The following is a 27,037-nucleotide window of genomic DNA, read 5'->3' on the forward strand; positions in this document are numbered from 1 at the left end:
GGAACAAGCCATGGGGCCTAATACTTTGGTACAGACAAAAAATACCTCATGATGTTGTCAGTAGTGACAAAGCAAAAGAAAAACAGAGAGAAGGAAGAAAATGAAATTCCTTGCCATTTTGGTAAAGTTAAGAAAGTTTCACTACATGTCTTAGCTATTTCTAATTCCTGGGGATGTAATTTTCTGTTGAATGGGGGGGGGCAATCTCCCCCACACACACACACTCACACATTTTAGTTTGTCTCCAAAACTTTTCATATGTGATCTCTAGCCAGTGCTGCGGTGTCTCCCCCAGGGCCACTGTGGAACTGGACAAGTCAGGTCTCACCTGCCAGACAAAAAGCAGCAGCAGCAGCCTGAGCCAGGGCTGCCCCAGGTTGGCCACTGGTGAGACTCAGCCCTCGCACAGCTCCTGGGCACCTGAATGACTGCAGAAGTGGGTTGGTCACATCAGGTTGCAACACCCCTCAGTGAAATTTGGTCTGGCCATCCCATTATAATGATCATGGGGGGTGGCTGGACCAAATTTGAGTGATGCCAGAACCCTGCAGATCTGGTTGCCGTGTCTCACAAATATATTTGGCACACCACATAACACCACTCAAATTTTGCCCAGACACCCATCTGTCAGGCAGATAAAGAGCTCTACTAGGGGGCCTACTTAGAAAATGGAAGTTATGGCTGTTCCCCTCCCCCCATCACCACTCCAGGCTTGTATCCACAATCTCCTCCCCCCTCCCCCCGGCCTCTCTCCATCTAAGATAGGACAGACATCCCACCTGTCTATCCCCCTCCAGGATGGAACCAATCCACTGACCCCCCCCCCCCCCCCCAAGAACAGCTATGGCCTCAGTGGAGAGGCAGAAGTGGAGACACTGACAGAACCTTGCTGCCTGTTCTCCAACTTTATTTCTGAAATGATGCCACTTTCTATCAATACTGGATGAAATGTTAATAATTGCACAAAGTTACTCTATATTTTGTCTATGCTAGTAAGCTCTGTAAGTCTGTACTTAGTCTGTGCTTTGTGTAGTGCTTTGAGATGTATGGAGGAGTATACTGGCAGAGTATACTAGCAGAAATAGGGAGAAATCAAAGAGGATGTGATCAAAAATCACGGACAGATGAGATTTATTTCAAGGTACTCGCAAGTCTATGAATTTTACATTTGACTCCTTTTTTACAGGACCAACTCTCAGTCCCAGTGAAAAAATTAGTTGAAGTCAGACTTCAGTATTTCTGAAGTCAGCAACACCCTTACTTACAATGTGGCAAACAGTAAGCCCAACCGGCCAATAAATTTGTTAAAGAAATTATTTAATCTCCATTTACAGGTCACTCAGTCGTCTGTGAAAGTGCATGACATAGACCAAAGGCAAAGGAATGAAAAACAGCAGGATTAAAGTGTCACTTTCCCATGCTACTGTGCCCAGGTGATTTTTTTACACCCAGGAAAAGAGGCAGTCCAAGGTCACTTGGTATTAAACCTGCACACTAATGACCTTATTGATTGCTCCAAGGAGCCCAATGATTGGGCAAAAGGCCAGGGCACTTCAGCGAGCAAAGCATCTCAATTAGGTACAAGCTCTTTGCCAAGTTCTTCAGGCTGCTACACATGATGTGACTCCTTCTTACTTTTGATCTCATTCCCTCAAATCCTCTCGAAATCTTAACAAATGGGACCAGGCACAGAGTGGGTTAGAGCAGAAACTGAAGGAAACAGATTACATCATACAGCAGTTCTTCTCTAACAAAGCACCAGTCATTCTGTTGGAGTTGGAGCTTTTTCTTCTCCAGTCAACTTGCAGGAGAGAGAAATTTTCACAGAAGTTTAATTAATGGCATCAGGTGATAGACCTCCAAGGACAGCATGTGTTTATGAAATCAGGTACTGTACTGTTAAAAAAAAGCACAAGAAATGAGTAAAGAATTACAATGTATCAGATGTATGAACATTTGGGAAAGCGAATGTCACTTAGAGTAAAAGGTAGCACTTTTAATAACAAAATGTTAACAACTAAAACTAAATTATACAGTCTCTGTCTTTTATGTCCAGCTTTTGGGTGGGTAGGTGTTCAGGTCTTGCCTTTTCTCCAATAGCTCCATATCTGCTCAAAAGCCCCACAATGGGCTACACAAACTTTATCACCAAGGAGGAATAAATTATTTTTTAACTTTTGAACAGCATAAGACATTTGCACAGCTCTTTATAACACCCTCCCCCCCTCAAAATCAAACACATGGGTCCCTGGCCCAAGGAGCTTACAGTCTAATCATGCAGCTCACCCATTGACCCACAATAATACTCCCATCTTGATTAGATAGTGTCACTATAGAGTCATGCTTTGCTACCACAGATCTCCTTATCCAGAAAACAAAGAACTAAGGTTAAAATTCAGCCCACATGAAGACGGCCAGATTAAGCATTCCTTCCCACTTAAGCCCCCTGTGAAGGGTCAGAACTACTAGTTGAGCAGACACGAGAGATGACTAATCCCCATATGTGCTGGTTTCTATGCAGGCCTATGTGGGACTGGTACAAAAGGGTGCTCTGCAATCTAGTGTTACCTGCTTTATATATACTGGGCTTGATTCCAATTTTCTGTAGTAATGCCACTGAAGTTAGTGGAGTTATAATGGTATAAGAAAGGGGAGACTGCTGGTGACATTTTTCAGTCATATAAAAAGTACATGGGGCCTACCATCTATGATTCCTTGAGCTGTAAAAATGCAGCAGAAGCTGCTTATTATGAACTCAGATACATCAGCTTCTTTACCTAGTAAAGCTGGGCCAAAACCAGACTTTGTATCAAAATCTAGATTCTGATTTTTCCCTCCATTTTGCTACCTAAAGTTTGGGGGGTATTCAAGATTATGGTGCGGCCCCATTGCAATTTACAATGAAGTAAAGTTAAAGATCCAAATAGTTACTAGATTTGCAAAATTGAAATGCACTGTGAAAGCAAGTTTCTGCTCACAATAAATATCTTGCATGGAAAAAAGTTATTTCACTTTAAGTAGGTTCCTCTGTACACTAAAACTGTAAACACTGTTGCTTGTTACTAAGTAGAATTAAGAGAATATATACATGAAGCAACTAGTGTTCACAAAATAGTCCATACTAGGTAAATCTATTAGAGATGAGTAGTGTCTTGACTTGTTTTGACATGAGATTGATTTTTGTTCACTGTTTTAAGTGGGCTCCCATAAGTCAACATAATGTACTAGTTTATCCAATTCCAAAGGACATCAAGAGATGAAAAAAGACAGGCTGCTTAGTAATACAAAATACATGTTACCATTTCTAGCCAGCATACAATTAGAAGACCTTTTCAAATATTTTGCAGTTGGTTTATGTCTTTACATGCCCAAATTTGGCCATCAGTTAAGTGTGTGTACGTAACAGAAATTGTGTTAATGCTGAAATATTAAGGACAAAATTTTCAGCCAGATGTCTTTTGGCCATCAATTGTGTTTGTGCACAAACATTTTCTCTTACATACCTGAACTTGGACAGAGGCAAAGTTTAAAGTTCTAACACCTGCAAATGTGTATGTCCTGTGTATCAGTATACATAAAATCCTTGTACTACATTTTATAATGAAAATTCTAGCACAGATACTAAACAGCAGTTTGAGTGTGCATGCAAATGTTTATACCTCCAGAGAGTAATCACATATATGTGACTGTACAATTCTGCATATGCACATGTGAAGAGTAAGAGCCGGAAAATTATGTCCCATATATTTGAGTGACATGAACAGTTAATAATGTTAATTAAACAATCAAGAGACTGGCTGGAGGGAAAGAAGTTTCAGCTCTTTTATTTAGCACACTGACTAACCTGACTGTGCTCAGGCTTCTGGAAACATCCAGCTTACATTGGACATGCTCAGACCATAGCTATTAGCGTAGTCACATGCGTACCACTAATGCATAATCTCATCTCTATAATTTGCCCTATACTAAATCATACATATTTTACAAGAGTCAGCAACTCACACAAATTGCATCAGTGGAGGTTGAGGTCTCTTGTTGGAGAGCAGGAGGCCTAGGGAATTCAACCAATAAAGACAACAACATGAAAAAAGAGAGGCTTCAACAAATATAAAAAAGAGAGGGGTCTCTGGGAAAGAGAGGTGGAAAAATGGGGAAGGAGATGTCCTGAAGGCTAAATTGAACTAGTTCAACAGCTGAGATGGGGGCAAGTCTACACCACAGTGCTCTCTCTACATTGGTGCTGCTACATTGTAGCTCAGCTGGGGAAGATGCCTTGTGTCAACAGGACAAAGCTTTCCCATTGACATAATTATTCCAGCTCTGCGAGAGGCTGGAGTTATGTCAGCAAGAGAGCATGCCCCACTGAAATAGTGCCAGAGTGAACAGCCCTCAGGTCGATGTAACTTATGTTGCTCAGGGGAGTGTAGGCCAGCCTGGAGAAAGCTTAGGAGCTGGAATCAAAAAAATGGAAAATTGGAAAATGAGAGAGAAAGGCCCTGTCACCTGGAAGAAATAGTGAGACAGCAGAGAGGGAGAGACATGACTTTGACAATGGAAATTTGTTTCATGTACCATATGTTGGATAAGAGCATGAAAGAACTCCATGCCTGCAAGCAGAGCCGGTCTTAGGAGTAGGCTGAGACTGCATTTCAGTCCAAACTCCCTACTCCTCCCCCCAGGTTTCCCCAACCCTTTTTTTTTTGGTCCGGTATTTTTTTAAACCATCTGGCAACCCTACGGGCAAGCCGAGTGGTCGCCCAGGGCTGCCAATTGGTTAGGACTGGCGCTGCTTGCAAAACTAAACTAGCTCTTTATGAAGACAATTGTTTGCAGAAGTGTTGGAACTACAAATAGCCATGTGTATTATAGAATTAGATTCCAGCCATCTCCTTTCATCTGCCTGCTGATTCTGTATGGTTTTATGAGAACAATTCCATTCCAGGTACAATCAAATCCTTACCTTGCTTTAAGTTATGATAAGAGGAAGCTGCACATCAAATTTGGTGGTCCTAGCTAGCTCTTACCATTTAGGAGGAGTTCTTGAACAAACAGACACACAGAGAGATGCACAAACACTCTCAAATATATACAGGCAGTACCCGGGTTACGTACAACATAGGGACTGTAGGTTTGTTCTTAAGTTGAATCTGTATGTAAGTCGGAACTGGCATCCAGATTCAGCTGCTGAATCTGGACACCAGTTCTGACTTACATACAGATTCAACTTAAGAACCCCAGGCGTCCCCAAGTCAGCTGCTGCTGAAACTGATCAGCAGCTGATTCCAGGAAGCCCGGGGCAGAGCAACTCTGCCTCGGGCTTCCTGTAGTCAGCCGCTGGTCAGTTTCAGCAGCGGCTAACTTGGGGATGCCTGGGGCAGAGCAGCTCGGGTGCTGCTGGGTTGCTCCAGTAGCGCGGCTGCTCCTCGGCGCTACTGGAGCAACCCAGCAGCACCCCAGCTGCTCTGCCCCAGGCGTCCTGATTGAGCCACTGCTGAAACTGATCAGCAGCGGCTGAATCAGGACTCCTGGGGAAGAGTAGCTGGGGTGCTGCCGGGTTGGTCCAGTAGCACCAAGGAGCGGTGCTGCGGGACCAACCGGCAGCGCCCTACCTGCTCTACCACAGGCCCTGGGCTTTGCTCCACATTTCCCTGGTCTGCTGAGGGGGGCACTAGCTGCGTCCCCCCCAGCAGACCAGAGAGACGCGGAGCAAAGCAGAGGAGGACCCAGGCCGGACCCGCGGCGCTTCCAGATCAGCTGGAAGCGCCAGGTCCACCGGGTCCTCCGCGGCTTTGCTCAGCGTCTCCCTGCTCTGCAGACCAGGGAGATGCTGAGCAAAGCCGTGGAGGACCCAGGGCCGGACCCACGGCCGCTTCCAGATCAGCTGGAAGTGCCGCGGGTCCGGCCGGGTCCTGCGCGGCTTTTCTCAGCATCTCCCTGGTCTGCAGACCAGAGAGACGTGGAGCAAAGCGGCGCAGGACCCAGGGCCGGACCCGCGGCGCTTCCAGCTGATCTGGAAGCGGCCGCGGGTCCGGCCCCGGGTCCTGCGCGGCTTTGCTCCCCGTCTCCCTGGTCTGCTGGCTCCCGCAGCAGACCAGGGAGACGGGGAGCAGCTTTTCTTGCCCTGGAGGAGGCGGGCGGCGGGACCAGGCGTTCGTATCTGCGGATTCGACATAAGTCGGATCCGCGTAACTCGGGGACTGCCTGTAGCAGATAATCTGTAACATATCCAACATTAAAAGTCTGTTAATTAACTGAAGGTCATCCATATAATATTTTATAGTTAACATTTAGCCAATAAGAGAAATAATAAATATAAAAATGTATAAAAACTCAGAGATATGCTGATTATATTATTTTCCTTAAGAATGACAATAAAATGAAGGCAGGGTAAGGAAATCCCTTTTTTAATTTGGTTAGGAACAGACATGTACAATTTGAGCAGAAAGATCTCTCACCATAAGGCTTCCCTAAACCAGGTATTTAAATGAATTTTCAGATAATGTATTTTAATCTGAAAATGTTTCAAGCAATTCATCACTTACACATGAAAAGACCCTTGATTTTGTATGGCAGATTTTATTCAAGACCCTAAACTGAATTAGCTGTAAATCTGGTAGTTATCTGACAAGAATGGCTTTCTGCCGAAGATTATGCAAGTTGGTGACATCAACAGAGGTTCAGACTCCTCTAACTATACAATCTCTGTCTCTCTTAAATCCTTGCAGAAGTCACAACAACCATTGGCAGCACTCATTTAGCTTGATCCTTAAAATTTGAACAACAGTAAAAACCACAATAGAAAAAAAATGTGCATTTCATTCAGATTTATAATGTTAAGCCTCAATTTATTGTATTTTTGCTTCCAAACTTTCTACAAATGAAGCAAATATTTGTGGAACTATAATTCTTTCTAGAACAAATTTAATTATTTGCCTGTAAAGAGTTGTGATCTGCTTTAATTTTTGTATTAGCTATTTTTAAAGAAGGAATTGCAAAAGGAATGTATATTGCATTTCAGATTAGATGGATTCAGTGGTGGATTTAGATTTTGTGGATTATCCCTTCTGATTAATTTTACCAAGACAAAATTCTGCTCTTAATACCATCCTTCAATTCACTCCCTAGAACATACTTCCTACAAGCACTGAATCCACTAATCTATAACAACCCTGCACGTTGCAAGCAAAATGTTGCATTCTTATGAACAGTGTAATACTTCACTGCAGTATGCTACTACATATCTATATAGCCTGTAGATCTATGATATTCATGAGAGAATCAACACATAAGAGAGAGTGCATTATAGGATGATTCTGAGAGCAGAATTTTGTCTTGGTTAATTTAATCAGAAGGGAGAACTTGAATTTTTTTTTCAAAATATACAGAAAGGAAGGCTGCTTTCCTGAGTTTTGTTAGCAAACTCCTTTGTATAAAATAAAATTTTAATCAAAGAAAATGTGATCTCTAGACTCTCTTCTAAAAATGTTTTCCATTCCCATTTTCCTCCAAATTATTTCCATTAGCTTTAGTCATTTATAAAATCAGACATTCAATTCAGTCTGTTTTCCTGAACTCTGTGTTTCATTTTCAACTAATAGTTAAAAAAAAAAGATCAGAACAATGTAATGTGGTATGAGGAGGAAAATCTCAACATTCAGATTTTGGATTCAGTTTGACTAAAAACTCTGAAATTAATTACCTAGATCTTCAGCTGGTGTAAACTGGAATAGCTCCATGGAATTCAGTGGAGGATATACCAGTGGAGTATCTGTTCCATAATATTAATGTGAGCCTTCAAAGCTTTCAAATCCAGTAAAAAATTATTTTTCTGGACCTACTGATTCTAATTCATCTACAACAAGTCTCCCTCAATTTATATTAATTTAAGACGATTTTTGATGCACCTTCTTCTCAGGGCCTTCAGTGATATCAGTGGAAAGATTCCCCTTAACTTCACTGGAATTTGGATTAGGGCCATAATGAAGTGTTGGGATTTTTGGTTGGTTTGGTTTGGTTTGGGTTTTTTGAATGGGTGAGGTTGTCATATGTTTCAAAGAAATGTAAGCATACTCATACAATTTTTATAACTTCCTCATTCGCAGCTTGAGAGCATTAGCTTTCATGGTATTTCTGGCTACTCTACATCTGGTTAGAAGCAGTTGGAATGAAAAACATTTACCAAACTTCTTTGGCTACAACATACAGTTGTATGAAAACTGAAGTATTCAACACTGCTTTCACGTTGGTCGTTTGGAAAAAATGGAAATTTAAATTAAATTAATGGAGATTGCCTATCTCCTAGAATTGGAAGGGACCTTGAAAGGTCATCAAGTCCAGTCCCCTGCCTTCACAGCAGGACCAAGTACCATCCCTGACAAATTTTTGCCCCAAATGACCTCTGCAAGGATTGAATTTACAACCCTGGGTTTAGCAGGTTAATGCTCAAACCACTGAGCTATCCCTCCCCAACTCATAATGATTTTACGAAGTCTAGAAATGGAACAAAACTTGGACCGTTTATCCAAATCCACTGAACACAGATGGAATGAATACAATGCAGCCCAGATTTGAACCATGCCTTGTTTTGTAAGATGAAAACGGAACGTTGTGTATCCATAGTTCTTCATTTATTTGTTTTAGGTCACTGATCCACAATAATTGCAGAACATGTGATCACTGGACACAGTGCTGATGCTTTCCTTTGATTATGAAATAATAGTACTAATACCAATGCCACCAGAGTGATAATGAAAGCTATATTTTGAGGCCTAAACCTGCCAGATGATGTGTGCAAGTGAAAGTCCTTGAACACAAACTGTTTGCAATATGAGGTTGTTATTGAAGTATCCGATGGCCTGATGTACTTCCACAAGGGGGGAAAACCTTGTTATTACTAGTATAAGTAAATATGAAAGCAAAATAAGAAAAAAATCATTTTCATAGGCAATTAATGTCCAGAATTTGTGTGTGGGGGGGGTTCATTTCAAAATACACTTATTTAAAATGAAAAGTAAAGGTAAATTGAAAAGAATCCTAATCAGTGGTTTATTTTAATCTCTAAACAAGTATAGAAGTCTTATAGAAGAAGGAAACAAGATATGGGAAGCCATCTACCAATGAGAAATAATGTTAATTATAAGCAGTCATATAGACAGTGGACAATAGTTTATATATCCTGAAGATGGACTGATAAGGAGTTGACTCATTTTGTTTTATGGTCAGATCATAAGGGTTACTTATTTTTTAAAGATGTGCCTGTGCATCTATGTCCAAGAGAAATCTCAATGCAAGATAAGGTGGCTATGATAATAAAAATAATCAAGAAAAGAGATGACTACAACAGCAAATGTAATTAGAGAAAGAAGAAAATGAAATAATGGATCAAAAGAAAACTTCTATTCTGTGCTCTATGGTCTAATCAACGAAGTCTGTGGCTTCCATGTTTTAGTGATACTTTAATACTTTATCCCTCAATTTAAAAAAGAAAGTTTAAAGGGAATATTTAAATAAATAGTATTTTAAATGTGAGGTCTAATTTACATGCTGGATTCAGGTCTGCCTATGGGGGGCGGGGCAGGCACAGGGGCAGTTGCCCTGGGGTCTGGAGATTCAAAGAGGCCTGAGGCTCCAGATGCCATTGCTGCTGCAGTAGCAGTACCAGTGGATGGAGGACTTGGCCCTTTTAAATCACTGCCAGAGTGCCGTACTGGAGTGCCAGGCTGCTCGCTCTGGGCTGCATTAAGAGCTAAGGTCGCTACCCTCAGATAACACTGAGCTGGCTGCCCTCCACCCAGTCCTTTCCACCATTGGCCCCACTCTTTCTGGGAGCACAGAGCCTTCCCCCTCCTCACATTGCTCAGGGGCTCTCAGAAGTTGTCAGCCCTGCTGGCTGGATTCTGGAAAGTAGTATCTAGTCCCAGAAAATGTACACTCCAGTTAATTATTGAGTTCTCTCTAATATGTTTGTATTGATTTTTACAACAGTATCATATTTTTAAAGGTGTTTTAGTACCTCAAAATGCAGATTGGCACCTATGTCTACACAGAAAAGAAAACCCTGTGACTGGCCTGTGTCAGCTAACTTCGGTTTGCAGGGTCTTAGTGCCTGGACTATAGCTCAAGCCCGAAAGTTTACACAGCAACAAAACAGCCCCACAATCTGAGCCCTCTGAGCACAAGTCAGCTGACATAGGCCCGCTTTGCTATGTTGATTTACCTTTTGCGGGATTTTCAGAAGCACTAGGGTCTGAACTTCCAGTGAATGATGAAAAATAAGTTCTTAGACACTTTTGAGAACCCCACTGGGCCCCATTCTGCATCTTTAAACACCTACGTATTTTTTTAAAGATCGAGGCAGAGACCTTATTTTACTGCACACGGTATCTACAGCAAAACAGTGTCCAGTCCTTATATACCCTTCTATCATCCTAATACAGATAATAACTAACCAAATATAATCCATTCCAGGAAAATACATGAAACTCTGTGCACAATTGTGCTTAATAAAGATGTATTTAAAACAGAAAAATAAAATCGTGTTACATAGTGAATACTAGCTTAGGGTATGTCTACACTACCCCCCTAGTTCGAACTAGGGGGGTAATGTATGCATACCGAACTTGCTAATGAAGCCCGTGGAACGAGGCGTACAGATAGTTCGGATTAGGAAGCCTAATCCGAACTATCTAGTCCGTGCCGTGTGTAGCCGCGCGGCACGGGGTTCGCACTAGCCAGCTTTTAAAAATGGCGGCGCTGGCTTTATGCTAATGAAGCCCGGGAAATTCAAATCCCGGGCTTCATTAGCAAGTTCGGTATGCATACATTACCCCCTAGTTCGAACTAGGGGGTAGTGTAGACATACCCTTATTGTCTCTGTTTTATGTTCTGATTTTATGGAAGTCACCATGATGTAGTACAGCATAGCCTACACTCAGGGTATGTCTACACTACAGAGGTTTTTTTTCGGAAAAACAGCTGTTTTTTCAAAAAAAAACTTCAATTGCATCCATACTGCAGTCACGTTCTTTAAAAAAAAAAAAAGAAAGAATTGAGGGGTTTTTCCGACACTGGTAAACCTATTTCTGCGAGGAAGAAGCCTTTTTCTGAAAGAGCTCTTTTGGAAAAAGGCGTGTGTGGACAGGGAAGAGGGAGTTCTTTTGCAAGAGGAGGAAAGAGGGAAAAGCACAGGTGCCCTGGTGGCCATTCTGCCTATAGAAATCACAGCTTACATGCGAGTTAGCATCCATTTAGTGTGGACGCTATCTTTCGAAATAGCAAATCGCTTTTTCGATGAGCTTTTGTGTGTGGACACTCTCTTTCAGAAGAAGATTTTTCAGAAGATCTCTTCCAGAAAAGCTTCTTCTGAAAGAAGCCTGCAGTTTAGACATAGCCTCAGAGGAAATGGAATGCGGTATCTAACAAACACAATGTTCCTTACCTGAACTTTTACACCTCGCTATCTGCAGAGATGGGGAGAGATGTTTCTTAATGACATATTTCATAGTGACATTCTATTAGCCTTCTCTGCTGTCATTTAAATAAAAATAGGGCTCTCTCTCAGTCTCTCTTTTATTTATTTATTTATTTATTTATTTATTTATTTTGTTTGTTTGTTTGTTTGTTTAGGAAAGGGAAAGAGTTCTTTCCTGTCCACTGTTTTATCAGATTTTGTCTGATATTAAATGGCAGTGCTTCATACACTTTAAGATGGATGTAAATATTTCTCTTCAAATGCTCCACCAGTTACTGACATTTCATGACATTTCATGGAATGTGAAATGTCAACTGGAAGATCACTTGTGACCTCAGAAATGAGAGAGAAGTTGACGCCAGGAACCAGAGTCCGAGATTTAATGAGGGAAATCTTTTTGTGAGATGACTAAGCTGTGCTGAACCAAGTATTGCTGATATTATAGTGTGGTTGTATACAAACCCCACACTGAGCAACAAGGGGTTAAGGAGGTGCCTTCAGCTTAGCCAGCCCCACAGGACCCTGTCATGCACCTACTAAAGAAGGAGGAGAAGGGAGGACAGCAGATATGCTACCAGCAGCTTCAGGGAGATGAGCTGAGGAAACACAGACTCTCTCTCGAAACAACTGCCCAAAGCCCTCTTCCTCCGGGAGGCCTGGGCCTGCTCCAGAGGCAATCTTAAGAAGGAAGCATTGCCTTCTGGATTGTACTGATCTCATTTATTTTTGTTCAGACTACCCCATGGGGTTGCCATCCCTCCAGGACTGGCCTGGAGTCTCCTGGAATCAGCATCAATCTCCTGGTCACTACAGTACTGACAGCAATCCTGGAGATTTTAACAGGCTATTATAACAAAATGACATTATGTCATGCTAAGGAAAAAATCTCCTTGAATAGTTTTAGTCAGAGCTGGCAACCCTACTACTCCAACAGGGGAAAGCATTGGACTGAGCTGGCCCAGAAGGAGGAAAATGCCCTCGTGCTTCCTTACACTTTACAGCCTTGTACAATTTCAGGGAGGTAGTAGGGGCCATAAATTCCCCAGGTGTCAGATTACAGACAGCCCTCAAAAGACTCTGGGTCAGAGCCTGGAGGAATGGGAGAGCCCCAGCTTTCCTGCTAATAAGCCCCTGCATGTCAACAGACTAACTTCTAACCACTAGGCTGCACTCCAGTACCAAGCAACCCTGAATATGGCCATCACATAGAGATATAATTTTAGGACAATATCCAAACCTGTGTAAGCTTGTGCCAACCTTTGAAGCTGTAGTGGTTCAGTCATCCAAAGAGACATCAAAATACTACCCATTTTAAAAAGACAACACAAATAAGAAATCATCTATTTCCAAATTTCAATTTCCATCTACTTCCAATTTACAATTCTCAGTAAATTGCATACTGACATTTTGAATGTTCCTGGTTTATTTCTGATGCATTATACTGACAGGTCCCATTTCCTGACATGCACTGGACTAGAAAATTGTAACACTCCGTGGTTTCCTAAAACCCACATCTAAGCATCGGGGAGAAGGGGATTACTAAAAGTATGTCTTTGTAGTTTGTTTTAAAAAAAATCTGTTATTGTTCCTATTAACTCGTTGACATTGCTTAATCAGGAATTTTGATGACCTGTAATTGGGACGTACCATATCTCCTGCTAGCTAGATGATGACATTTCAGAGAAACAGAAGAACACTATATGTCCTGATGCAGGGGAATACGACTGCATTTTCTTTTATCAGAGTGTAACATAATGGAGATGACCTCTATTGTTCATTTTATTTGTCAAGAGCACACACATTGGGCCCCTAATGGGTTAAGACAACAGTGAATAACTCAGGGAATTAGACAACATTAGCTATACCTCTACATATCTAGATCACCCATTTGAATCCAGTTCAAAATAGTTACATCGAATGACTATTTAGTGGCTTATATTAAACTGGACATGTCCACATCACCAAAGCCACTGTAACACAGAGATCACTTATTGGTATTCTTGTGGAAATTCGTAAATGAAATGTCATTATTGATGAGTAGAACCCGAACAAGAGAGACAGAGAAAGAGGGATTTTGTTACATATCAAACGTATTTACAATGCCGATCAAAAGATAACAGTGAACTTCTTTGCATAGGGAGAAGTTTAAAAAAGTAGAGGAGCCATGACAATGGGTATTATTGAACAGTGATAATGGGTGCTACAGACCACCATGATTAGGAGAATGGTGGGGGGAAGGGGAAATCCTTAAAAAACACCCACTGTGTTTGAAACTACAAGACATTTTAACTTTCAGAAATCTGCTGAGTAACAACGGAAGCCAAATGAACATAATTAAACAGATTCCTAAATTATATACAACATAACTTTATAAATTCAGAATATACAAATCTAACCAGCAGAAATGTATTTCTTCTGAGATGTGTTTATCACCAGCAGGAATGTAGTACTTTTGTATATGACAAAAACATATTAAGAAACTTGATGCAAGAGACCACGAGATACTTTAATTCTGCCTCCTGTGAAGGTCCCCGTTTTTAATCAGTTTTTACTGTAATTAAAAAACAGTTGGTATCAATTGCTGAGGACTTATGAGAGCTTCACAGTGAGTTAAGGGAAGTTTGATCTCTTCAGTAGATAATTCCACTGGTCATCCAGCAGGCCTTTTGAAGTATGGGCTTGGGGTAAAACTGCTCCTGGTATAGCATGGCCAGATAGCAAGTGTGAAAAATGGGGACAGGGTCAGGGGTAATAGGTATCCCAATAAAACAAAAGCCCTAACTATGGGCACTGTTCTTATAAAATCAGGACATCTGGTCACTCCTTCCTGAAACAGCATAATTATCTGTATCATGAATCTCATGCTATTTCATGTGTTTCTTAAAGGCCCAGCTCCTACAACCAGAGACGTCCCATCCATATAATGGCTCAAGGTTACAGCCCTGGACCCCATGCTTTGGGGACACCTGCTAGTTCCCTGGCTGTGTCACTCATGGAAGGAAGCTTCGGGGAAGGGTGGAGTATGGGTGGGGTGGGGCACAGCAGGAGCAGGAAGAGAAGGTGTAGGAGCAGGACCTGGGATGAAGGAGAGGTGTCCCGGGTACTGCAATCCTTTAGGGATGGGCCTCCCTGAAGCCATGTGATTATGGGAGGATCTCAGCTAGCTCTCCTACTTGTAGAGAAAGTTTGAACATGACCCAAATGCGCCCAAAGGCTCAAATATCAGAAGGAAAAGAAAAAAAACACAATGTATTCTCTTAAAAAATCTCATGATTTTAAAATCATGATTTTCTAGTTCGGGGGATTGGCAATACTATGGACTGCACTTCTATTTCAGTTACCATGCACAAAGAATCTCCTCTGTCTCTCTCAGTATTTCAATATTTGTTCATTTCCCTCCTGGCCTCATAGTTTAAGAAAAGCTTATAATTCCAGCACAGCACTAGGCCTCAACTCAGTGAAATTCCATAGATGAGACATTATATTTTCCATACAATAAAAATGTTGGCTAAGATACAATTCTCAAATGCAAAACAGTTTACAAAAACATATTACTGTGTGGTTTGCACATATGATGGAAGTCCTTGAGGACTTTCAAAATATGTAGGTTGGGTTCAATTAAGTATGTTTTGATTCAGTATTAACCTTCACATTCAAGATTAAATGATTCCCTACATAGTTCATTGTTTCCTGTTAATGTCCTTCACTGTCTTATTGTGTAATTGTAGTTAGCTCGTCGTATTGACATTTCACATGAGACAGATGACTAAATTACAACTAGAGAATTATTACGTTTTCAAATAATAATGTCCTGCCTAAAACTATTATAAAAACTCCACTCTCTCTTGTTAGACAACTCCTGAAAAAGAGTGGTATTGGTCGCTATTTCAACCATGATGGAAGGATTTTATTTGAATATGCCTATTTGACTTCGGCATTTATAAAAGTACATAACTTGACATTTGAAAATTTCTGTTTCAGTTCTTGCTAATGATGAATTTATTGTGATATGACAGTTGTACCATCAACAACACATATTGGATCTGGGGTAACTAAAAGTCCTCTATGGTCTCCAATGGAGACTTTACATTAAGAAGTGTACCCGCAAGATACTTTTTAAAAATTAAGGAGAAGAAAAATCTATTATTTCATATGGACTGTTTCTATTTTCTCCCAACTGGCATATTGGGGGGGAAATTAGAATTGCATAATCACTGTATAAGCCAAACTCTATTCTTTGAGGCCCACTGACAGGGGAGGGCAAAGAGAGCAATTGCGATTCAAAAGGGCCCACTGCTCCTAGCAGCTACCGCTGCTACTGTGGCAGCAGCAGTGGCTGTCGCTTTGGGCCCTTTAAATCACTATACAGAGCTTAGTTTTTGTAGAGTACACAAAATAAATTAACCACATTTATTAAAAGGTGAAACAGGAATCTGGAGGGAAGGGGGGTGGGAGCGGAAGAGAATGTTCCATTCATCTGAACTGCATAAAAGCACTCAGAGCTAATGTTCCAAAGCACACTATGTACTCAGAATATAGTTGTGGGTTAAACCAAAAGTGATCATTCACACTTGCCATTCTATTAGATTTATAATTCACAACTGCATTTTGTTCCTTAACAATTATAGTAAATATAAAGAGGAGGTGGGAAAAGGGGGCAAATAGTTAAATCTTCTGCATCTTTTCATCTTTTTTTTTTTTGTAGGCTTGCCACACTGAATATCATGTGGAAAATTGGTACTTTTAATGAATAAAAATTAACAGGCAAACTAAAAAAAGGGGAAAGGGAAGGCATGCTGCTGAATACTATTAAGCTTGTGTTCTCTTGTTGGAGAAGGACATGCGTGAATCAACTGATATAAGATGAACTACACTTAAATATCTTAGGGAATGTCTACACTACACCGTTAATTTGAGTTAACTTAATTCGAAATAGTTAATTTGAATTAAGCTAATTCAAATTAACGCATCTACACACAAACCCTATTTCAAAATAGCATTTTACTATTTTGAAGTAGTGTGTCCACACTGAGTGGATCCTGAAACTAAGTTAAGACTGGCCAGAACCAGTGCTGGCAGGGCATCAGGTTAGGACTTAGTGTGTGGGGCTGCTGCCTAAGGCTAACTGAGCTCCGTGTTTAAAGGGACCCTACCCCCACCCCGGACAGACAGTTCTTAGGGTTCTTCTTAGGGGAAGAGTGAGGGTGAGAGAGGGGAAGGGGAAACCTGGGAGAAGGGAGCTGGAAGGGGGAAGCAAGGAGAAGAAGGGGGAGGAGAAGCTCAGGGCACAGGGTTGGGGGTCTCGCCAGACCAAGTTGACTGCTCCTGGGGAGTGGTGGAGGGCTGGCTGCCTGGCTTGCTGGCTCATGTTTTGGGGCCACTGGGTCAGGGGCCCCGGTGGCCACTGCTGGCTCTGGGCTGGTCGGCTTGGAGCTGGCACAGGCACTGTGGCCAGGGTCTACCCCTTTAATGGCTCCGGGGCAGAGGCAGAGGAGAGTAAGTTTTCCTGGTTGTGCCCAGAGTGGCCACCAAGGCTCTACACAGCCCTTAATTCTAAATAGCTATTTCAAATTTGGTATAACTCCTTGTAGAATGAGGTTTACCAAATTCGAATTAAGTGCTCCGCTATTTCGAATTAATTTAGAAATAGTGGTTTGAATGTATAGACGCTATTAAAGTTAATTTCAAATAACTGTTATTTCGAATTAATTTTGCAGTATAGACATACCCTTAGAGGGGTAGCTGTGTTAGGCTATGTCTAGACTACACTGATCTGGCGGAAAAAGGTACACAAATTGCACTCTGCAATTCACGTATCCTTTTCCTATAGTTTTTTCGCAGAGCCTTTTCAAAACTTTGGCCGATCTACACTGGGCCAAATTTGAAAAAAGCGTCATCTTTCGGAAGACAGGGCTTCCAAAAGAGCGCATTTGCTCTTCCGCAAAAAAAAGGTGGAAGAGCAGACGCGTTCCCCGGACGTGGCAAAGTTTTTCCGGGCTACCTCCAGTATACCAGAAAATTCCTGCAGTATAGACATAGCCTTAGTCTAACTGAAAAAAACCTAAAAAATAATGAATAACCAGCAGCACCTGTTATACCCATGAAAACTCATTTATCTATATTTTTTGTTAGTCTGTAAGGGTAGGTCTACACTGCCACCCTAGTTCGAACTAGAGTTGCCAATGTGGGCATTCGAACTTGCAAATGAATACCGGGATTTAAATATTCCGGGCTTTATATGCATGTTCCCGGGCGGGCACCATTTTTAAATTCCCGTAGTTCAAACTACCTGCCCGCGGCTACACGCGGCGCGGACTAGGTAGTTCGAATTAAAGCTCCTAATTCAAACTACCGTTATTCCTCCTTCAAGGAGGTTTAATGGTAGTTCAAATTAGGAGCTTTAATTCGAACTACCTAGTCCGTGCCGCGTGTAGCCGCGGGCAGGTAGTTCAAACTATGGGCATTTAAAAATGGTGCCCACCCAGGAACATGCATATGAAGCCTGGGATATTTAAATCCCAGGCTTCATTTGCAAGTTCGAATGCCTACGTTAGCCACCCTAGTTCGAACTAGAGGACTAGTGTAGACATACCCTAAGGTGTTGCAGAATTATTTGTTGTTTAAGTTTTTCCACTTAAATGGTTAGCTTCTGTTCAGATAACCTAGAATACTGATGCCAAGTTAGTTACGTTTGAAAATTATTTTGTGATTTCAGGTTTCAAGAAAACGCTGTAAATGTTCCACATAATGCATTTATAACATGCCCCCTTACCATGCAACAGAGGGGAAACTTGCTTCCACTTGTTTTCATTTTGGGAAGCACTTATGGGAGAAAAGAAAATGCAAGTAGCCAGTGAAGCAACAAAAGCATCGCCAGTGTTCTGGCTTTTTGAGAAGCTGCTAATCTGAGTTTATCAAAGAAAACATTCCTTATTAAAAACAAAACAAAAACAATCTTCCCATATTTAATATTCATTCTATTAAATCAGTTATGTGCTACCTTCTTAAATGTGATTGAAGTATTTTCCAAATCAGTTAAATAGTAAACACACTTTCACTTCACACACACAAAAAATCTGTATCCTTAATATATGCTCTAAGTCTAAGGCCAATAAAGCCAGCTGATTGCTTTGGAATTTTTTAGGAGGTTTAACAGCTGTACTACAATACTTACTGATAAAGAAAATGTATACTTGCTTCTTGAGAATTTCGATCTGTTCATAGTGAAACAAAGTAGAATTGTCCTAAATTGTGTCATTATTTCCAATGAAAATTATGGTATGGCATGCTTAAATAATGAGAACAAAAGAATGACCATACTGGGTCAGACCAATGGTCCTTTTAGCCCAGTATACTGTCTTGCAACAGTGGTAGGTACCAGATGCTTCAGATGGAGTGAAAGAATGGGGCAATTTATGAAGTGATCAAACAGATATATGAACAGAATTATGAGACACATAGATGAACATGATTTGTTGGGGAAGAATCAACGTGTTTTTTTCTAAAAGGAAATCATGCCTCACCAATCTACCATAATTCTTGAGAGGGTTAACAAACATGTTAACAAGAAAGATCTAGTGGATATAATATACTTAGATTATCAGAAAGTCTTTGACAAGGTCCATCGCCAAGCAAAGTAAGCTGTCATGGGGTAAGAAGGAAGGTCCTCTCCTGGACCAGTAACTAGTTGAAAGATAGGCAACAAGGGGTAGGAATAAATTGGTCAGTTTTCAGAATGGTGACAGGTAAAAAACAGTGTCTCCCAGGGGTCTATACTGGGACCAGTACTGTTCAACATATTCATAAATTATCTGGAAAAGGTAAACTGGGACATGGCAAAATTTCCAGATGATACAAAACTACTTAAGATAGTTAACTCAAAAGCAAACTGTGATACACTACAAAGGGATCTCACAAAACTTGATGACTGGACAACAAAATGGCAGATGAAATTCAATGTTGATCAATGCAAAGTAATGAACATTTGAAAATATAATCCCAGTTATACATACAAAATGATGGTGTCTCAATTTGCTGTTATTGCTGAGCAAAAAGATGCTGGAGTCATTGTAGATAGTTCTTTGAAAACGTCCACTCAATGTGCAGTAGCAGTCAAAAAAGCTAACAGAATTCTGGGAATCATTAAGAAAGAGAAAATAGAAAAGTATCAGTCAGATTGCATATAAAACCATAATACCCCCACATCTTGAATACTGCATGCAGATGTGGTTGCCCCATCTCAAAAAAAGATAAATTGGAATTCAAAAAGATAGAAAAGGGCAACAAAATTGAAGGCATAGACGAGCTTCCATATGGTTCCTCACCATTGACTCTTAAGCAAGAGAGATTAATAAGACCTGGACTTTTCAGCCTGAAAAAAAAGAGATGACTAAGAGGAACAGGACAGTTGTCCATAAAATCATAACTGGTGTGGAGGAAGTAGAATTTTTTCTGTAAGCAGGGGCAGAGCTACTACTTGCTAGCAGCCAGCTAAAAGGAGAGAGCTGCCCCTGGGGTGGGTATCCTCACTCAAATTGTTTAACTCTGCGAGATAATTAAATGTTAACTGCTGATATGTAAATACAGCTCATGTCAGGATGGGGAAGGAATCCGAGGTGTGGTTACATAAATCCAATTCAGCCAGGACTGATGGAGGATTGGTTGTTAGAATGGAATGTGATGTATTGTATCTAATTTGGACTGTTGCGGGGGTCACAAGTCATGCTACCCCTAAATGTGAGAACTGTAAAATATGACACCAGTGCTTGCAGGAGACACACCATCATTGTAAGAGGTCTCAGATGAACAAGCTTCCCCCTTCCAGAATTGAGTGAAATGTGTTGGGGGTGGCAGGGGAAGGGCTTGAGCCAGCCTGCTTCATGCCTGCCATGTGTGAGCTGTAAGACTGGTTCAATTTGCCTCTTTCCCCCTTGTTTTAAGGATAGACCTGAAACAGACTCCATCAGGTGTCTTTTTGCTAGTCCAGTGGAAGCTGGAATCTTTTGGCAGCCTAGGTGGTGGCTCAAGAGTGAAATCATTAAGAGCTGAAGTCACTGGTTTGTCCTGGAACCAGACCCATTGCAGCCAGCAAGATTGGATAGCCAATAGGAGCAGTGGCAGGTGTCCAGCAGAGCAGCTGGCGGGAATGACCAGCGGGGAGCAGGTAGCAGCAGCAGACCACAGGAGCAGCACAAAGGTGGCATGGCCTTAGGCTCAATGAGTGGAGTCATCAGGGTGATGTGTCAGGGTCCGCACTGACTGGACAGAGCGGTAAGTGGGGCATTTGAAGTGGTGCACTGCCAGCCGAAATGGTCAGGGCAGTGTGTGCGTATGTGTTACACCCAAGTCTTCAACTGCTGAGACGCAAAGTCTCGTTGCAGTGGGCAGCCTAGGAGGCTGGAGGGCACCCCGAAAAATAGTTTAATGTCTGTGACTTTACTGCTAGGACCGGGGTCTCGTCGCAGAGGGCAGCCAACAGGCTCTCAGACGCCCTGGTGTGTGTGTGCGTGCTATACACCCGAGACTTCAACTGCTGAGACCGGGGTCCCTTGCAGCGGGCAACCTGGAGGAGGTTGACGGGTGCCCCAATAAGTTTACAGGGAGAGCTTTTAACACCTCAGATTTTAACTGGTAGAATCCAAGATTCCTTCGCAGCGGGCAGGCTTAGGGAAAGACTGAGAGGTGCCCCAATGGATCTGCCACCGGGGAGTGACACAATCCAAAACGCCCAAGCTCTCCCTATACTTGTCCCTTATGATCGGCTGAAGTTCTTTTGTTTGTGTTCGGTTCGGGTACAGCAGCACGGGTTCAAGTCAGAAGCTTGACACGCACTGGCTTATTTATAGGAGAAAGAAAGAGAAAAGAAATAAAGAAACTTGGTTCAGTATATATATATCTATAAGTGAATGAGGGCACCCCACTTATTCCCAAAGTTTATAGCTAAATCACCTTACCAAAGGCAGTTTACAATAGAAATGAAGCAGTTTGACTTAAGAAAACTATAATAAAGTAACTAAACTTACAACAGAGTGACAATTAAAGTGTACACATAAAGAAAACACATTGCAGGTACAATTCTCACCCCTGAGTTCCAGACTTGGCGTGGCCAGCGTCTTTCTCTCAATCCCTCGGGAAGAAGTAGGGCGAGGTTGGGCATCCCACGGACCTCGGGAGACAATCAATACCTGCCAGCAGGTGTAGGTGATTGGAGCTCAAATGGGGTGGGAAACTCAACCCCTCTTTATACCCCTTGGGTCACATGGGCTTCTTCCTGGTCTCAAGTGGCCAATTAGGAAAAATGGCTTTGAACGCCAAGTTTCCCACGAAGGGTGCAAAGCATAATTCACACCTGGGAAGATGCAGACAATGGGCACCTCTGGTATGTGATGGGCGAAGATTCCTCTCCTGAGACAGTGCAGGCGTGTCAATTACTGACACTAGCCATCACGGCGACGGGTGGCCTCCCAGTCATCAGCTAGCCCATTTACTGTCTGGTTTCTGTTTATGGTAGAGTCAGGGACAGGCACCACACCTGCGTTCCCAGGGCATCAAAGGCTGACTGCCTTTCTCTTGCTCTCTGGGGGGGGGGGGGAGGGAAACAAGATGGGGTTTGTGTCTGGCTACAGGTACGGAGAAAGTTTGGGTAAATGAATGGAACCTTTTCAATGTTGGACTAGTAAGCCTGAGGGGCAAAGGACATTGCTCAATCCATTTGAGCTGGGATGGTTACTCGTGGGGGGTTAGGAACTAAGTTTGTGGTATTTTCCCAAGCTAATGCCATGTAACTTCTCTCCCTCTTTCATTAAAATTTATTTTCTACACTCAGATTTTGAGCTTGTGAGTGGGGAAGCATTGCTTTTCAGAGGCTCCCAAGGCTGTGTCCAGACTCCATGCCTCCGTCGACGGAGGCATGTAGATTAGCCAGCTCGGAAGAGGGAAATGAAGCCGCGATTAAAATAATCGCGGCTTCATTTAAATTTAAATGGCTGCCCCGATCTGCCGATCAGCTGTTTGTCGGCAGATCGGGAGAGTCTGGACGCGATGCCCCGACAAAGAAGCCTTTCTTCATCGACACAGGTATGCCTCGTGAAACCAGGTTTACCTGTGTCGATCAAGAAAGGCTTCTTTGTCGGCGCATCGCGTCCAGACTCTCCCGATCTGCCGACAAACAGCTGATCGGCAGATCGGGGCAGCCATTTAAATTTAAATGAAGCCGCGATTATTTTAATCGCGGCTTCATTTCCCTCTTCCGAGCTGGCTAATCTACATGCCTCCGTCGACGGAGGCATGGAGTCTGGACACAGCCCAAGGGTGTGTGAATTTCCCAGGCTACTGGGTAGGGGCTCAAGCCAGTTCTGTGTGAGATGGATGAAAAGGGACTCCTAGATATTGAATCCAGCCCTGGCTGCTGTTGTCACTACGTGGCAGAAGGGTTACATTTCCTTCTCATAACACAAGACTGAGGGGTCCCCAAATGAAATTAATAGGTAGCAGGTTGAAATAGCACACAACACAGTCAATTTATTGGAGCTACTTGAATGAGGATGTTGTGAAGGCCAAGAGTATTACAGGGTTCAAAAAAGAACTAGATGAGATCATGGAGGATAGGTTAATCAATGACTATTAGTCTGGATGGGCAAGGATAGTGACCCTATCCATTGTCTGCCAGAATCTGGGAATGGGTAACAGGGGTAACAGGGGATGGAGACAGGATACTAGGCTAGATAGACCTTTGCCTGACCCAGTATGGACATTCTTATGTATGACTTGTGATAGGGGGGGAGGCAGGCACAGCATCACCCCAGAAAAAATGCTACTAGAATTATCAGCATGAATTGTTCTTACTTTGCCAGATTTGAATGTCAGAATATTTGAATGAGCATCTGCAAAAATTCTTTGAGATGTAAAGGGCCTAGAAGTTTTATTTGTGGGTAAGGGAACATACAAGAATATAATAAACACACCAGTTTTCTGCAACTGCCGCAAGAAACAGAAAAATGTCTGTCAATCACCATTATTTGCCTTGTTTCCTTGATATTATTGAAAATAGTTCAAAAGAAACTTTTCATGCTGTTAGTGTGTGAAAGAAAATCATCTCCATGCTCTGGTGTGGCATGGGAGAATATGAGGCTCTGTTACAAACAACTGTTAAATCAGCTAGTTCAATTCTTCAGCTCTGTTTATTAACACAGCAAACTTACCACAAAATTTGGATTTCATAATACTTCTAGCAAATAAAATAAAGCTTTAAATATCCTTTCCAAGACTTGATGACAGCCTGAAAGTGACTTGAATTCTCAATATACCAATAACATCTCTGAAGTTCCAGGAAAACATCACTACTATATTAACTCTTTTAGGCTGTGTCTACATTGGCACCCCTTTCCGGAAAAGGGATGCTAATGAGACCAGTCGGAATTGCAAATTCCGCAGGGGATTTAACTATCCCCCGCGGCATTTGCATTTACATGGCAGCCGCTTTTTTCCGGCTTGGGGTTTTGCCGGAGAAAAGCGCCAGTCTAGACGCGATTTTCCAGAAAATAAGCCCTTTTCCAGAAGATCCCTTATTCCTACTTGAAAGTAAGAATACGGGATCTTCCGGAAAAGGGCTTATTTTCCAGAAAATCGCGTCTAGACTGGCGCTTTTCTCCGGCAAAACCCCGAGCCAGAAAAAAGCGGCAGCCATGTAAATGCAAATGCCGCGGGGGATATTTAAATCCCCCGCGGAATTTGCAATTCCGACTGGTCTCATTAGCATCCCTTTTCCGGAAAAGGGTGCCAATGTAGACACAGCCCTAATGTTTCGGGAAATACATACAGAATGTCCAGATCTCTCACACTTAAGTTCTGCCACAAATGTCTCTCCATGGACAATATGTTTTAGACTCTTTCATGTTCAAAATTTCTTTTAAAACAATAAAAGTCTCTCTTTACAAAAAGAATATTCCAGGAAGTGTTAAATGAAAAAAAGGGAAAAAAAGAAAGAAAATCTGCCTCAGTTTAGTCAATTGAGGAAGCCTGACAAGTCATTAATGAATAATGAATATACATCTTAGCACTTCTTGACCTCCTCTCAAAAATTTTCTCATCCTGGTTACTCGAAGAGACAATTCAACTAAATTAAAATGACATCACATGAGGTAGGAATATCAGATATTCAACACTAAGATACTGTTCAATCAATCATTACTCTAGAGCCAGCAGCAGCAACATTAGTAAGAGTGGAATAGCATGTTGGAACCTCTGTAGAGGGATTGTCAGCTTCAAGAACTGGAACAAGACTATGATTAATCTAACAAAGTTACCTTCATGCAATGCCAACTTCCATTTGTAGGTAAATACAATGGGCCAGATCATCCAGGGGACATAAGCACTATAGAAATCATGTTATATATAACATCAACCTTTGCAGTTGATAGGAGTAGCTCAAGAAATATTCCTAGCTGTATTATTATTATTGCTATTACTTTTTTAAAATTGATGTAATTATATATTATATATTATATTATTTCTATTGTTAACTGTTAAAATCAATGGCTTGTTGAACTTGCAAAACTTTAGATATGCAACTATTGTAATCTATTTAGTCTGACAATAAATCTATTACTTTGATATGAAACATATGCTGCAATCTGTCACCTAATGCATTTGATTAATACATTTTGTACATATTCCTCTTTTGTCCCTCATGGACTTCCAGAGATTGAAAAGCATTTTTTATTGCTTACCCACTCTTGACATTTTTAGTTTTGTGTCTCCATTGGGGATCTACATTGCAAATCACTCTGTTTTATTCTACATTTACTCAGAACAAAGAAAACATGACCAAATCTCTTTTGAGAACAAAATGTGTGTGTGTCTTAAAGATATAATGCATCAATCAAGTTCTCTTTGATATGTAATTAATAGGCTTGACTGAATACGAATTGAGGGCATCTCCATTGTTGGTACCCTGGTGAGATCACTTAAAAAGCAAAATTGTTAGTAAGGTTCAGCAAGATGCTAAAACACCCAAAGGAAATAGGATAGTTAAGATTTGCCTGTAAACCATTTTATTGGCTTTCTCTTTCTAGTGCATGCCATTCATAATTAACAGCAGTAGATGATGGCACAGCAAGAGAAAAAAAATTATCTGAAAGCCTCTATTCTTTCTACAGCGTGCATGAGAGTCCATTTTGTACTTAAAATAGGCCAGCATTTCCTTGTTTTTTTTTCAGAATAATAAGATTATCTCAAATAGTAGAGTTTCTTTGGAAGCTCAAAGATTAAACTTTAGCATAATAAACTTGTGGTGATCTTTGCTGAAATGGCTTCCAAACTACTAAGGGGCCCTATCCATCCTGCTCAGAGGACAGAAGTATGATGTGATCCAAACATTAATTATTAGATAGTCCAACAGCTTGCTTCCAAGGTGAAACTGTACAATTGAGAACCTTGAATTTTTCAGGGACAAAATAGTCATTAAGGGGCACTATCTACACTGTGCCAGCTCTAAAAGAAAGTAATTCCTTTATCAATTGGAGGCAATTTGGAGCATTTTGTTGTTTCTTGTTACTCCATATTATGTTATTGGAATCAGAGAACCTCTGGTCTTGTGCAGATTCTGTGTGTGGGAGAGAGTTTTCAGTATGGTAGATATTGTCAAAAATGTGTGTAGCATAGAAAAAGATAACACACCTCATAACAAATGAGAAACTTTGAATAGCTTCCACACTTACTTATAAAGAGCAGAAATGAATACAGAAGCACCAAGCATGCACAGCATTACTTAGCAGTATAAATGCTTCAACAAAAGCCATGCTAAATACTAAATGATCGTTTTACCACACAAACCATAGATTCACTGCTAGTTTTATTTACACATATTATTATTAGCAGACTGTGAGAACAGCACAGTTCTGAAGACTGGTAAGGAAATATTTGACTCTTGATGGTGTCAGGTCTAGCCTGGACCAGTGCAAATGACAAATTGTGGGCAGATGGAACCGGTCCATGTGAAAGCAATGAGTGAAATGTTTATTTAAAAATAAAGGAATGCATACAAGCTAACCATCATAAGTAAGAAAATAGTGAATAGAAAACTGGGAGGCTACATGTACTCTTTCTTTAAATTTGTAAGAAGAAGTAATGCCATGGATTCTCGTGGATCAGTAACTAGTTAAAAGCAACAAAGCATAGGAATAAATTGGTCAGTTTTCAGTGGAAGAAGCCTAGTAACATTTTGGCTACGTCTATACTGCACTGAATAGTTATTCCAAAATACAGTAGATTATTTTGAAATAGTACATCTACACTGCAGGGAAGCCTCAAAATGAGCCTGAGGCAGGCTTTCCTAATGTAGACGTACCATCTCAATTTGGAGCTCCAGGAGGAATAAGTTAGAATGGCCCTGGTGAGGGGCTATTTCTAAATAGTAGCAGTGGAGTGTCTACACACACCTTATTTCAAAATAGCTATTTTGGAATAGGCGTTATTCTTCGTAGACTAAGGTTTACAGAAGCTGGAATAAGCCATCCGTTATTTTGAAATAATTTTGAAATAACAGAATTGCTGTGTAGATGCTTGTAT

At 41.4% G+C, this 27,037-nt stretch overlaps 1 long non-coding RNA gene across 1 annotated transcript in view; it reads right to left on the bottom strand.

The window, feature by feature from the left end:
• Positions 1-1,191: 1,191 nt before the first annotated feature.
• LOC112547256 (uncharacterized) overlaps positions 1,192-27,037 on the bottom strand; it is a 42,101-nt gene continuing 16,255 nt past the window's right edge. The window contains exons 2-3 of the long non-coding RNA XR_003090993.2: positions 19,483-19,602; positions 1,192-1,896 (exon numbers count right to left, since the gene is read on the bottom strand). This is a non-coding gene — a long non-coding RNA (uncharacterized LOC112547256). The remainder of the gene's footprint in view (positions 1,897-19,482; positions 19,603-27,037) is intronic.

The sequence above is a fragment of the Pelodiscus sinensis genome, chromosome 3 (genome assembly GCF_049634645.1).
Source record: "Pelodiscus sinensis isolate JC-2024 chromosome 3, ASM4963464v1, whole genome shotgun sequence".
NCBI lineage: Eukaryota > Metazoa > Chordata > Testudines > Trionychidae > Pelodiscus > Pelodiscus sinensis.